Consider the following 11,532-nt stretch of genomic DNA (forward strand, 5'->3'; position numbering starts at 1 on the left):
CTCCAAGTCTTCGGGGGCCGCCCTCTTCTTCCTGTGTGGGGAGGAGGCTTTAACCTCCCCTTCCCGGCTATCCTCCATAGTAGAGGTAACGATTCGTCCGATCTGGATGCGTAGTGCGGTTTCGCTGCCCTTTCCTTCGCCTTTCCTTGAGGGGATTTTGCTGAGCGCCTGGCCAAGCATCTTTGCAATGGTTGGACCAGGCGAGCCTTCAGGAAGTGGCGCCGGACACCTGATTCTCTCCGCCTTGTTGAGCCACTCCTGGCCACGGAGGGATTTTCAAAATTACAATTATGATAAATATGAATGAAGTGTCCGGCTTTAAGGTTACTTACTTGGGCATCTAGGCGATTGTAGCTTAGGCCCGCATCCTCGATGGTGTCCAGACACTTTACTTGTGGTCCGAAGAATAATTTACACATTGCTTCGAGCTTCAGGCCGAAGAAGTGCTTAATAGTACGCGGACCCTCCGGATTAAACTCCCACGTCCAGAGAGGCCGACGTTTGCACGACAGCGTCTGCCGGATTAGCATCACTTGCATTATGCTGACAAGATTTATGTCTCTCTCTATGAGCCCCCGGATACGATTCTGCAGTTTTGGTACATCGCCAGCAGGCCCATAATTCCATCCTACGTCGGTCCAAGACGCTAACTGTGATTGAGGGCCTGAGCAGAACTCGGGGGCGGCTAGCCACTTTGTGCCTCTGGGAGCTGTAACATAAAACCACCTCCGTTGCCACACATCGGATACTTCCAGAAAGGAGCCCTCTGGCCATGGGGCATCGACGTTCTTTCTTATTACGGCTCCTGCGCACACCGCATGTCGCCCCTCGATCATATTCGGCTTCACATTGAAGGTCTTGAGACATAAGCCGAAGTGTGGGTTGACGTGGAGAAAAGCCTCACACACAATAATAAACGATGAGATGTGGAGGATGGCGTCTGGAGCCAGATCATGGAAATCCAAGCCATAGTAGAACATGAGCCCCCTCACAAAGGGGTCGAGGGTGAGGCCTAGGCCTCGGAGGAAGTGAGGAATGAATACGACGCTGTCATTGGGCTCCGGCGTGGGGATAACTTGCCCTGGAGCAGGAACCCTGTGCTGGATATCGGCGGTCAGGTATATGACCTCCCTAAGCTTAGTAATATCCTCCTCTTGGATCGAGGAGGCCACCCACCGGCCTTTTGCGTCGGATCCGGACATACTGGAGGATCTGGGGTGTTGAGGCTTATGTTTTGAGTACTAGAGCTCGAGGTGCGAGAAGGAGCAGGAGAGGTGGAAAAGAGGTGTAGGCCTCGACCCCTTTATAAAGGGGATGAATATCAAGAATCCTCAGCGTGACCGCTTGAAACTTATCTAAAAAACGCGGAGTCATACCAACGGCCGCCGTGGGGTCACACACGCCCATATTGATGAATGATCCCGTAATAAGAGGAACATGATCTCTGCTTTGGCAGGACGTGCCGATAAAACCGCCTCGCAACGCGAGTCGAGGTGGAGCAGGAAATGCCGGTTCGTGTTGGACTAGGCCACGATGCAGGAGCACAATGTAGAAAGATTGCCAGCAGAGCGAATTTATGCTATGTCCCCTACAATGGTGTATGAAGGTCATCTTGCAGATCCAGACACGGTCTACGCGTTCTATAAATAACCTTGGAATATTCGGAGAAGGAACCCGCCTTGCAATGCCGAAGACAAGACTGCGCGCCGGAATCATCGGCATTGAAGCCTGGTTCAGGGGCTACTCAGGGAGTCCTGGATTACGGGGTATCCGGACAGCCGGACTGTGTGCATCGTCCGGACTATTGAAGCGTGAAGATACAAGATTCAAGACTTCGGCCCGTGTCCGGAAGGGACTCTCCTTGGCGTGGAAGGCAAGCTTGGCGATCCGGATATTATATTTCCTTCCTTGTAACCGACTCAATGTAAACCCTAGCCCTCTCCGGTGTCTGTATAAACCGGAGAGGATGGTCCTTAGAAGGCCGATCACAATTACAATCATACCATCATAGGCTAGCTCTTAGGGTTTAGCCTCTAAAATCTCGTGGTAGATCTACTCTTGTACTACTCATATCTTCAATATTAATCAAGCAGGAAGTAGGGTTTTACCTCCATCGAGAGGGCCCGAACCTGGGTAAACATTGTGTCCCTCGCTTCCTGTTACCATCAGCCTAAGACGCACAGATCGGGACCCCCTACCCTAGATCCGCCGGTTTTGACACCGACACCCGCTGCCACGGGAGGGTAGGACAAAAGATGACATGCAAGTTCTTTTCCATAAGCACGTATGACTATATTTGAAGTACATGCCTACATTACATTGATGAATTGGAGCTAGTTTTGTGTGACCCTATGTTATAACTATTACATGAGGAATCGCATCCGACATAATTATCCATCACTGATCCAATGCCTACAAGCTTTTCTCATATTGTGCTTTGCTTATTTACTTTACTGTTGCTGCTGATACAATTAATACAAAACTGCTACTGTTACTTTTGCCATTGTTACCATTACTTCCATACTACTTTGCTACTAAATACTTTGTTGCAGAGACTAAGTTATCCAGGTGTGGTTGAATTGACAACTCAACTGCTAATACTTGAGAATATTCTTTGGCTCCCCTTGTGTTGAATTAATAAATTTGGGTTGAATAGTCTACCCTCGAAAACTGTTGCGATCCCCTATACTTGTGGGTTATCACCGAGCTAGGCGGGCATGCACCCGCGGCGGAGGAGGAGAATGGGAGGATGAGGCACCGGGGGTGCCCTTGCGTTTGCCGTTGCCGGAGCTGCTGTCCAAGAGGCCCATGGCTAGGGTTTTGGGTTGTCGCCGGCGAGGAAGCAAGAATGATGATATATATTATGAGTTATGTATTTTGATGGCCGAAGTTTGTTTAGTGTCCCGGATGAGATCACGGACATGACGAGGAGTCTCAAAATGGTCGAGACATAAAGATTCATATATTGGAAGGCTACATTCGGAGACCGAAATGGTTTGGGTTGTTTCGGATAAGTTTTAGAGTACCTGGGGTTACCGGAACCCCCTTCGGGAAGTTATTAGGCCTCATGGGCCTTAGTGGCGAAGAGAGAGTGCAGGCCAGGATCCCCTTGCCCCAATCCGAATTGGACAAGGGGAAGGGGAAGCGCCCCCCTCCTTCATTGTCTCCTCCTCCTCCTTCCCCCCTTCTCCCACTTGGAATAGGAAAGGGGGGCCGAATCCTACTAGGTTTGGAGTCCTAGTAGGACCCCCCATGGCGCGCCTCCCCTCTTGGCCGACCTCCTCCTCCCCCTCCTTTATATACATGGGGAGTGGGGCACCCTAGAACACACAAGTTGATCTTTTAGCCGTGTGTGGTGCCCCCCTCCACAGTTACACACCTCGGTCATATCGTCATAGTGCTTAGGCGAAGCCCTGCGCCAGTAACTTCATCATCACCGTCGCCACGCCATTGTCCTAACGAAACTATCCCTTAGCGTCAACTGGATCAAGAGTACGAGGGACGTCATTGAGCTAAACGTGTGCTGAACGCGGAGATGCTGTACGTTCGGTGCTAGGATCGGTCGGATCGTGAAGACGTACGACTACATCAACCGCGTTGATAAAACTCTTCCACTTTCGGTCTACGAGGGTACGTGGACACACTCTCCCCACTCATTTCTATTCTTCTCCTAGATAGATCTTGTGTGATCGTAGGAATTTTTTTGAAATTACTGCATTCCCCAACAGTGGCATCCGAGCCAGGTCTATGCGTAGATGTTATATGCACGAGTAGAACACAAAAGTTGTGTGCTATAATAGTCATACTGCTTATCACCAACATCTTACTTTGATTCGGCGGTATTGTTGGATGAAGTGGCCCAGACCGACATTACATGCCGCGTTCATGAGACTATTTCTACCGACGTGCTTTTGCACATAGGTGGCTGGCGGGTGTCTGTTTCTCCAACTTTAGTTGAATCAAGTTTGATTACGGTCGGTCCTTGTTGAAGGTTAAAACATCACACTTGACGAAAAATCGTTGTGGTTTCACTACAAAAAAAATACACTTCCGTGATGATACGTGTTTGTCATAGTAGGTCGCATTTTTTGTCATGCATGTACATCCATGACAAATTTATGATAGAATCAAGATAGTCATACCTGTGCTGTCGTAGAAGTGTTCGATGACATTACCAAAATTATCATCACGGAAGTGTCCACTTCCATGACGATAAATCGCGCGTCACGGAACTGCTTTCGTCAAGGGTGACCGACACGTGGCATCCACCGTAACGGAACGTCGTTAAGCTATCGGGTCGGGTTTTGGATCCGATAACCCATTAACAGCCCCGACCAATCGGGATTTTCCACGTGTAAAATCATCATTGGCTGGAGGAAACACGTGTCGGCTCACCGTTGGGACAGATGTCATCCACTCATTGGAGAGAAGGCACCTATGATACGTCGACACGTGGCACAGCCCAACAGAGGCCCATTCCTATGAAAAGGCCGGCCCGTTTGACTTGGTCAAAAGGTGGCAGGCCGGCCCATGGAAAGCCTGTTAACGGCCTGTTCGCATATAACCCATTTATAGCCTGCTAACCCAAGGCTTGTTACGCCCTATCCAAATTAGGCACAGTAGCGTCATATGGGCCATCCAATATGATTCCAGCCCGTTTTCACATCTGGCCCATGTATGGCCCATGACGTCTTTCGGCCCATATGAGGCCCTATGTAACTCTTGGCCTATTAACGGCCCGTGGTGAAACTGGCCCGCAATGAATAGTGTATCACTTTACACCCACTAATGGTCCGTGGTGAAACTGGCCCGTAATGAACAGTATATCACTTTATACCCATTAAGGGCCCGTTATTCAGTCGGGCCGTTTCTAGCAAATGTTATCTTTCGGCCTTCTTAGAGCCCATTTATTCTTGGGCTCATTTCCAGCATTCGTTTACTTACGGCCCGTTACTATCATTTTCAGCTTGTGGGCCAAATTCAGCCCATGGCTACATCGGCCCATTTGTGGTCCGTTAATACGTTGGGCCGTTTTCATAGCGTCATCAAATACGGCCTATTAACAATGGCCCTTTATGGTCATACGGCCTGTATAAGGCCCATTGATGATACGGCCCGTAGAAGGCCCATTGTTTCTATGGCCTGTAGAAGGCCCATTGTTTCTACGGCCCGTAGAAGGCCCATTTTTTCTACGGCCCGTAGAAGGCCCATTGTTTCTACAGCCCGTAGAAGGCCTACTGTTTCTATGGCCCGTAGAAGGCCCACTGTTTCTACGGCCCGTAGGAGGCCCAGTGTCACTACAGTAAATAATAGCCCATGGTTATTGTGGCCTAGTTTTAAAAAAATTGCACTGACTACAAGCAAACAAATGAACAAGACAACAAGGAAATAAATAAGTAAGCAACTTATGCTAGGCTATCACGACTGTTACACATATTACATCCACTGGGCATCAAAAGTTCGCCACCAGTGCAAATATAGGGAACAAAGCAGCATATCATATACACTGGTTGTCAAAGTTGGCGACCAGCGCAAATAAACGCCACAGCAAAACAAATCCAGAACTGAAACCACTTCAGAAGATCTCAGGAAACAATATCCTAGGTACCCATAATGCTGGCAAGATGCTTAGCAAGCTTATTAACTTTCTCTTGTTTGGCGCTTAAATCCTCCAGCACTTGCTGTTGCACGAGAAAATATGCATCTGAATTCTGCAGGGACTTCCTCAGTCCTTCAGCTTCCTGTCGCAGCACATCTGATCGATGTCTTTCAACTTGAAGTTGAGACTCAAGAAGATGAACTGATTCAGGCAACAAGTTCGAAGAGCTTGTGCCAGCAGTAGTGTCCAGTAACTCGAACACTACATCAAGATAGGACTTTTGGTTTCCCTCACTGTCGTCAAGATAGTTTTTATCAGCTTTCTTGGAGACCAACAAGGATGTCTCACAATCTTGAACCTTATCTGCATTACTTCCTTTACCATTGGATAACGCGGTACTGTTCTCCAATATTTTGTCTGCATTCTAAAAGAGAAACAAGCAGACACATCATATGTTTACCATGTTGTATATGAAACTCATTGTGGTAAATGAATTCAGTAGTAAAGTGGACAGGTTAACAGCATGAAACAAACATATATCTATGTGCCATGGTCACTTTATGGTCTATATCATTCTAGTTTTTGTTGCCAAATCAAGATAGAGACATAGTTCAAATAAGATTTGTTCAAGACAAAGCAGAATAGACAGAATATAAGTGTGGGTAACTATAGAGCAATAACAACACTTGTAATGTGCATGACATGAGAACATAACTGTTTATTCAATTGAAACTGAAATCAACATAGAGCAGGTTACAACAGCAAACCAGTTAAAGAAATAGGTTTAAAACATACCTGTTGCGCCATTGGAGTTTCAATTCCATCCTTCAAATTTGAAAATAGTTAGTATGAGTAAATACAGTAATGCAAGAGCAAAGGAGTATGAACCATAGCTACAGAACCTGACCTGAGAACAAATCTTCTTCTCCTTTAAGCGTTGAGTTGGGATTCAGAGTGGTGGTCCTCGTGCTTTGGGCACTGCAGTTCCCTTACTAACCGCTCGTGTTTGGGTGCTCTGTGGTGGAGACGGTGTTGTGTCAACTGGAACTGGGTTACTATCTGCCGGGGTTGGGGTTAAAAGGGGTGTAGCTAGTTCTCTGTCCAACTGGGTAGGGGTACAATCTGCGAGAGTCTGGGTTATGTGTGGTGGATCTAGTCCTTGGGCAAGTACAACTGTGGTTCTATCTGCATCAACTGGTAGCACTATCTTTTCTGAAGACCGTGTTGTTACTCCCTTAGATACTGCCATCATGCTCTCCAATTCAAATGGCTAATAAACAAGAAAAGTAATTGAAAGTATAGACATTGTATGATAGACAGGTGCAATGGATAGTGGGGAATAAAAGAGGGCATGAAATAATTCATATTTATGTTGTCTAACCAAACAGGATAGCATGACACAATTTCACATATATGATGGCTAACTAAACAGGATAGCATGACACAATTTCACATTATGATGGCTAACTAAAAAAGATGGAAAGACATAGTTCAAAATATGAGACTATGTAAACAGGATGACATGACATAACTATATAATGTTTTTTTAAATAGGTTGGCATGCCATAATTCACATACATTCATGGATAGAATGCCATAATTCTAAATATGATGACTGTAAACGCTAAACATGATGAGATGATATAACTATATGATGTCTTTATTAAATGGGTTGCCATGCCATAATTCAGATAGATGATGTGTATGTACTATGTAAACATGATGGCATGATATAATTCAAATATATGATTTATATAGTAAGCAAGTAAGCAGATGGCAATCTATATATGATGTAAAAACTAAGCAATGCAAGACAACATGCATGACATGGGTAATATAACCCTGCCAAGTTTGAGCATAGACCTCAGGGGGGAAATAGGACTGGTCATCAGTCTCTGAATCCTCCTCTGAGGAGCTCTCTGTAACAAGCAAGATGTCTGCTTCAGCAGGTAGCATTGTCTGCTATGAATACCTTGTTTTCACTCCATATACTTCCATCACCGCTTCAAATGGCTGATGCACAGGAAGAGTAGTTGAATATACAAACATTGTCGACAAATGGAACACGTAATACAAAAAAATGATAGCATGATATAATTCACATACATGATGATTGGCTAAACAGCATGGCATTGCATAATTCACATATATAATGCCTTTGCAACAAGATAGCATTGTATAATTCACATATATAATGTCTTGCAACAAGATGGCAATGCATAATTCACATATATGGTAATTAGACATTGAATAGGTGGCATTCACACAAAGCATGTCTAAACTAATCAAATGGTATAGCAATGCGAGACACCATATGCACAATATGAGTAACATAACCCTGCCAAGTTAGAGCATACACCTCGGGGGGGGGGGGAATAGGACTGGTCATCTGTCTCTGAATCCTCCTCTAAGGAGCTATCCGTAACCAGCGAGATATGCGCTTCGTCAGATAACATAGTCTGCTCAGAAGACCTTGTTTTCACTCCAGAATTTGCCATCACCGTGTCAAATGGATGATGCACACGAAGAGCAGTTGAATGTACTAACATTGTTGACGAATGTAATATGTAACGAAAAAAAGATGGCCTGATATAATTTACATATAAGATGACTGGATAAGCAGGATGGCATTGCAAAATTCACATATATGATGCCTAGCTAAACAAGGTGGCGTTGCATAATTCACATAAACGATGAATAAACTAAACAGATGGCATTCGCACAAAGGATGTCTAAACTAAGAAGATGACATATTTGATGTATAAAGTAAGCAATGCAAGATACCATATGCATGATATAACCAACATCAGCATGCCAAGTTAGAGCGAAGACCTCAGGGGGTAAATAGGAGTTATCTTCTCCTTCTGAATCCCCCTCAGAACAGATATCTTCCTCTCGATTACAATCCAAAATGCATGGAGGGGGGCTGCCTTTGCGCCTACCATGGAGCGACGTCTGCATGAAATTATATTGCCACGCAAGGCTCGTCTCTTTTGCTCTACATGTTCAGTTCCATTGTTTACAATAACTGTCAAGCATAGGAATAAAACATAGTGAGATTATGTAAGGAGTGCATGCAGAAATCCAGAGTGATGGTAGCAACCTGTGGATAGACCCAAAACCAATAATAGCAGGCAGATAATGGCTTCAGTTAATAAATACAGATAATGGCTTCTTTACTTTTTGTTTCCCACCTAACATGAAACTCATAGTAGACACCGGAGATTAACCAGATAGTAGATAGATACTATTGATAGCGGCCCTGATATGTACCCCACAACCATTTAAAAACTCAAGTTTGACCATTAGTTTGGAGCTAACTCAGAGTCTAATTGGTGAACAGGACGATAAAGTAGCATGTAATATTAAGCGATGCATAACGTAAGCAGACACGAAAGAGTGCGACCTCTCTTGCGGACCCGTGTAATCCTCGAGGTCATCTGCTTAGTTGATGATGGTAATGTAGTTTTCATGGCTGCCAGTGGCGGGGAAGAAGATCTGAGGCGGCGAAACACATTCTGGAGGCCGGATGCCTTCTCTGCTGGACCCTTCTGTCGTTGGCGTAGCTGAGCTGGGGTGGACGACGGCGCAGCAGGACCGGGACAAACCACGCAAGGTTTTGTTTGACAACTATCTGTAAGAGAAGTAATTCTGTAAGGGCTCGTTTGAATTGGAGGATGCCAACAATGCAGGGATAGGAAATAGACAGGAATAGGATAGAAATGCACGTGCAAAACAGAGAATTTAAAAACACAGGATTTCTGCCAATCTGGGTGTTTGATTCACAACAATTGGAAGATCACAGGATGCAAAGAAGCATGGTGAGATTAAGTCAAACCACAAGAAAATGTACAGTTATAATGCTATTATGCTACCATCTCTTAGTCTTGTGCTTCATGAATAGGAATTTGAAAAGGAGGATAAGTGAAAATTAAAATTCCAACGTTTTTTCTTTCAAGGAGACACTGAAGGAACAAATCCGTGTGCTCAATGGACTATATATATATAACATGTAGAGTAAAAAAGAGATGCAACAAGGTTTACAACCTCTTTGGCGAAGCCATGTCGATCTCAGCGTGATTGGGTTGGCCGGTGAGGATGCTTCGGCTGACTTTGCTGTCGGAGGAGGGGAAGAAGATCTTAGGCGTCCGGAGATGGAGCCCGAGGTACTGCTCCGCTGTGATGGAGGGTATCGTCGTTGGAGCAGCCCTGGTGAGTTGTACGACGCCGAGGCTGAAGGAGGACAAGAGAGACAACGAACAACGTTAACCTGAGTGGAATTCTAATAGCATCTTCAATACATGACATAAAATACATAACCACAAAGTGCTAGATGTAAAATACATCAGCCGCTCATCTCTGAACTTAACTGTCGAAACTAAACTTAACTGTTGAAACTGAAGCTAACTGTCCAAACTGAATTTTGCTGTTGAAACTGAATTTTGCTGTCAAAACTGAATGCACTAGCAAGGTGAGGCTACACGTCGGTCGACTGACTTTTTCATCTCTGGTAACTCGATTTTGCAGTCGTTGGATTCGAAATCAAGGGCCTGCGGTTCATCTTCGACCTCCACCCCCCTGAGCCGCCAGCCACCATCAGCCAAACAGGAGCCCCCCGCCGCCCTCGGCCGGTGGTGCGCCGCCCCGCCCGCCCCAAAAACACTCCCCACCGCCAGTCCGCCGCCGCCCCGGCCATCCCTCTAGGCCCACCCGTGCCGAGCTTTTTCTCCGACGATCCCCACGCCACCGCCCCGCCAACACCCTGCCACCGCCGGCGACCACCGCCCCCATCCTAAACCCTAAGATAGATAGTGGGGTACCTCTCCGGCGAGCCCCCCTCCCTGCTGCGGCTGGTTCTTCCTTCACCTCGGCGAGCCCACCCCTTGGAAATCGACTGACCCAAAAGTCGATTCAGTCTACTGAAGTGTAGCCAAATCAAAGCAGCATCGCAAGCAGGAGCAAGAGCGAGAGCAGCATCGCAAGCAAGAGCAATAGCAAGAGCAGACCAGGCAGGGGACCGAGAGCAAGAGCAGAGCAGCAGCGCGAGCGAGAGCTAAAGCAGCAGCAGCTCCTACTGATGCGGACGTTGCCGCCGAGGGAGCGACGCCATGGAGGAAGTGGCCGGCAACGCCGCCGTGGATGGAGCCGCGCCGTGTCGGCTCGGGACCGAGCGCCGGCAGCACCGTGAGATCGAATCAAGAAGAAAATGCGGCGATTAGTGTACAACCTCTTTGGTGGCGCCGATTAGGCCGCAGCTTCATCCGAGGAAACGTTGATGATGATGTTCTTCCGGTGGTGCAGGTGAAGATGGCGGTGTGGGAATGGAGGTGGCGCGAAAGACGAGGGGAACGTCGGGGCAGCTCCTTGGAGGTGGAGGACGGGGTGGCTGAACCGGCGGGACGATGAGATCGACGACGGATCCTCATCCGGTACGGTGGATGAGGGACATCGAGGTGTTGCTGTGGACGACATCGTCGGGGAAGAAGCTCCGGCTGGGTGGCGAACGGAGCAGGGTGTTGGGTTTCGTCGCGGGTTTTCGCGGCCTCGGTGTATGAATGGGTGGGCGGATGGGATTGCAGTCGGGAACCATGGCTTAGAGACGCACTTGTCCGAAATGTGGGGTAAGTTACGAAAGTACCCCCCACCGATTTCAGGCGGTTCTTTCGGTTCAGGGGTACCACGGGCATTTCATGTGTCGGGATTTCACAGGAGGTGGGAGTTTTCGCACGTGTTGTAATTTCGGAATAGCAAGGCGCGGGTTGAGATGGAGGGAGTTGTCGGAGGACAACGAGACAAAGATATATCTTAAATATTTCGGGCTAACAAGGCGCGGGTTGAAATTTCCGGACAAGCTTAACGTGCACTGTACCAAATCAATGCGCACTATAAATGTCATTCAAAACTTTGAATTCATGTTATGTTCAATTAAAATA

The sequence above is a fragment of the Triticum dicoccoides genome, chromosome 1B (genome assembly GCF_002162155.2).
Source record: "Triticum dicoccoides isolate Atlit2015 ecotype Zavitan chromosome 1B, WEW_v2.0, whole genome shotgun sequence".
Lineage (NCBI taxonomy): Eukaryota > Viridiplantae > Streptophyta > Magnoliopsida > Poales > Poaceae > Triticum > Triticum dicoccoides.